The following is a 4,059-nucleotide window of genomic DNA, read 5'->3' on the forward strand; positions in this document are numbered from 1 at the left end:
CCCAGGCCTGAATCCTGTCCAGGAGCATCCAGCCTGGGCCAGGGGCGAGACCAGCCATCGGAGGGGTCTGGGGTCCCCTGCCCAGCCTGACCCCTGGGCCAGAGGCATCAGGCCTGGGCGGGGGACAGAACCAGTGATCAGGGGAAATGAGGGTCCCCTGCCCAGGCCTGACACCTCTGGTAGAGGCATCAGGCCTGGGCAAGGGGCCGATCCTGCGATTGGAGGGTGATGGGGGTCAATGCCTGAGGGCTCCCAGTATGTGAGAGGGGGCAGGCTGGCCTAGGGACACCCCCCCCACACCCAGTGCACGAATTTCGTGCACCGGGCCCCTAGTCCTATATAATAAAAGCCTCATATGCAAATAAACTGAACGGCAGAATGACCAGAGGAACTACTGGCCGCTATGAAGCGCACTAACCACCATGGGGCAGACCCTCAACGCATGAGCTGCCCCCAGCCTGCAGGCCCCAGGCCAGCCAAGGCAGGTGCCAGTTCAGCCAAAGGGGGGTGCCAGCGCTGCCCCCCCCCCCCACGATTGCCCCGCCGGTCACCCCACAGATCAGCCCTGATCACTGGCCAGGCCTAGGGACCCTACCCATACACGAATTTCATGCATCGGGCCTCTAGCAGAAAATAATCATGGTCACTGCCCCCAGTTCCTGACTCAGTGCTCCTGAAACCCATCATTTCCTGGGTGATAGGGGCATCCCTGTTCTAATGAGGTGACTCTGGGTGGAATCCAGGATAGCTCCTGGATGGTGGCTTGTCACTGATACACAGCCATGATTAGAAGGGCTGATGCCCAGCTGGTTTGGCTCAGTGGTTGAGCATCAACCTATGAACCAGGAGGACACAGTTCGATCACTGGTTAGAGCACATGCCTGGGTTGTGGGCTCAATCCCCAGTGGGGGGCCTGCAAGAGGCAGCCAATCAATGATTCTCTCTCATAATTGATGTTTCTATCTCTCTCACCCTCTCCCTTCCTCTCTGTAATCAATAAAAACATTTTTTTTAAAGAAAGGAACACCTGATTGGTGGTGTTGCTCTTATATCAATCAGGGGCAAAGCAGACATGCAGTCCTTAGTTCATCCTGATGTCTGTGTTGGTGGCCAGAGCTGTTTCATGTCTGAGGCAAATTTAAAAATCTTTTTTAAATTAAAAGAAAAAGGGGAGAAGGGCTGGAAATAGTTAATGATCTATCATTCCGATGTAATGAAACCTCCACAAAACCCCAAAGTTACAGGTTTCAGAGAGCTTCCAGGCTGGCAAGTACGTGTACATCGAGAGGTTGACACACCCCAGAGTCATGGGGGCAGAAGCGCCCGCCCTTGGGACCCACCCAGACCTCATCCTATGGATCCCTTCATCTGGCTGTTCATCCTTTATCATATCTTTAAATAAACTAGTAACCATAAATGAGTGTTTCCCAGAATTCTATGAGCCACTGTAGCAAATCAATCTAACGAGGAGGGGGGTTGTGGGAACCTCTGATTTGTAGCCAAATCTGACAGAAGTTGTGGGTAACCTCGGGACCTTCTACTTGCAATTGGCCTCTGAAGCAGGCAGGGGATGGTCTTTGGGCCTGCGCCTCCCACCTGTGGAATCTGCTGCTCTCAACAGGTAGGGAATGTCAGAGCAGAGCTAAACTGGAGGGCGCCCAGCTGATGCTTGAGACTTGCTTATTGTGGGGGAGGGGAGTGCAGGGGGGGGGGGCGAAAGGGGGGGGCACATGGTGACCAGAAGTATCGGAAGTGAAGTGTTTTGTGTGAATAGTAAAAGAAACACAGGATATAGACGGAACTGGGGTTTTTCCCTACAAAAGGAGAGAAAAACTGAGTTTTTTATTTTAATAACATAAAAAACCTCTTACAATTCAATAAGGAAAAGGCAACCCAATATTTTTAAATGGGCGAAAGATTTGAATAGACATTTCACCAAAGAAGATATATGAATGGAAATAAGAACACGAAAAGATATTCAACATCATTCATCATTAGGGAAATGCAAATTAAAACCATAATGAGATACCATCCCACGCCCACCAGAATGACTATAATCAACAAGACAGATAGCATCGCATGTTAGTAAGGAGTGGAGAAATTGGAACCTTCATGCATTGCTGGTAGGAAAGTAAAGTGATACAGTCATGTTGGAAAACATTTTGGCAGTTTCTTACAAAGTTAAACATAAACTTACCATATGATCCAGCAATTCTACTCCTAGGAATCTTTACAAGAGAAATGAAAACATATGTCCACATAAAGATGCAGATGTGAATGTTCATAAGAGCATTATTCATATCATCACACACTGGAAACTTTTCAAATACCCATCAACTGGTGAATAGATAAACAAAATATGCTAGACTCATACAATAGAGTAACATTCAACAATTAAAATGAAAGAATTACTGATTCGTGCTACAACAGGGATGAACTCCAAAAACATTATCCTAAGTTAAGGGGGCCAGGTGAAGAAAACTGCATATTGTGTTTGATTGTATTTATGTGGAGTGTGCCAGAAAGGCAAATTTAGAGACACAGATCAGAGGTTGCCTAGGGCTGGGGGTAGGAGGCAAGATTAGCTGTAAATGGGTGTGAGGAAACTTTGAGGAGATAAAAATGCTCTAAAACTGATTATTTTAATTATAAATTGACCAAACTATAAAAAAAGTTAATTCGTAGTTCTTGAAATTAACAGTAAACCAAATTTCCATTATTAATTGCTAGAAATAAAACATGAGTAAAGACTTTCAAAAATGGTGTAAGAAATGACCATGCTCCCCCCAACCCCAGGACCAATAATTTACTACACACTGAGCGACAAGGCCGCAGGGAACTTCAAGTAGTTCATGAAGATGGCCAACCCTGTGTTTGACCAGACTGATAAAAGGAACTGGCATTAACACTCAGAAAAGTCTGCATTCCTGTGTTCTCAGTTCCCCTTAAAAAAAAGCCAGAGGCTTGGATGAGCCATAAACTGGATCATTATTTTGAATAATGTATTAATTACCTCATTTTTTGCCAGACACCAGTTATTTTTGCCACCATCCTATATTAACTGCGATGAAAGCTTGTCTTGTTCAAACGACATGGAATAAATTTACGTGTGGTATTTTCTTACCTGGGGTTGTACTGAAAGGTGTGGGTGAAGCGCGAGGGCCCCCCTCAACATTTACTGAGCATCTTTCATGCACGAGGCACTCGGGCTTGTGAGCCATGCAACAAAGACACGCAGCCTCTGCGCTCAAGGAATCTGTAAGCAGGCTGGGAAAGAAAGCTAAGCAGCTATTAGCAAACAGTAAAAGATAGTAAGCACTGTAAAATCAAGGGGGAAACCTCAAAATGTAAGATAAAGAAATTTCACTGCAATACAGTTTGAGTTCCTTCCAGTGTGAATATTCTACCATTTTTTAGGAGAAAGATCTGGATAGTTTGTATATAGTCTGTGGCTGAGTAACTTAAGGGTTTGTTATGTTTCTCTGGCAACTACTTATTGAGTGGTGTTTTGTTTTTTTTAATTTTTTTGGGTCAGTTTCTTAACTTGCATGAATTACAAAATTGTTTCATTTCTAAGTCAAGAGCTCATCCCAGTAAAGCTGTGCCAAACGTGTGTGTACACAAGCTGCAACATTTTCTCTCTTTTTTTCCTGATGCACTCAGTTCTGCAAGATTATAATGCTGATACTATGAGAAGTAAAGTCTTTCTATTATGATGATGGCAAAGGGCACAAGGCAAATTTCCCAGGTCTGTGCATGGGCACATGAGCTGACCTTGGCCTACAAACCAAGCAGAGGCACTTGGCAACTGCTGCTAGGTGCCGGCCATACTTGAGTTTACAAATAAAACCCAGATCTGCTCAGTGAAAGCAGATCTCCGCTCTATGTACTGACACTCTGGATCCACACCCATGATCGAGGGAGTGGTCTCATTAGTGATTCCTTTCCTATTGGAAAATCACCCTGACTTTGAATAAACATATGAATTGCACGTTAATGATGGCAGCCTAGATTTTTGCAAATGTGCATTCAGTTTATATAGTATGCTAATAATCTTTA

At 44.9% G+C, this 4,059-nt stretch overlaps 1 non-coding gene across 1 annotated transcript; it reads left to right on the top strand.

Annotated features, from left to right (window-relative positions):
- Nucleotides 1-1,001: 1,001 nt before the first annotated feature.
- On the top strand, nucleotides 1,002-1,140 carry LOC111828228. Its single transcript, XR_002832031.1, has one exon. It is a non-coding gene; the product is annotated as a small nucleolar RNA SNORA48 (small nucleolar RNA).
- Nucleotides 1,141-4,059: the final 2,919 nt, after the last annotated feature.

This window comes from Myotis lucifugus, unplaced genomic scaffold, assembly GCF_000147115.1.
Source record: "Myotis lucifugus unplaced genomic scaffold, Myoluc2.0 scaffold_304, whole genome shotgun sequence".
NCBI lineage: Eukaryota > Metazoa > Chordata > Mammalia > Chiroptera > Vespertilionidae > Myotis > Myotis lucifugus.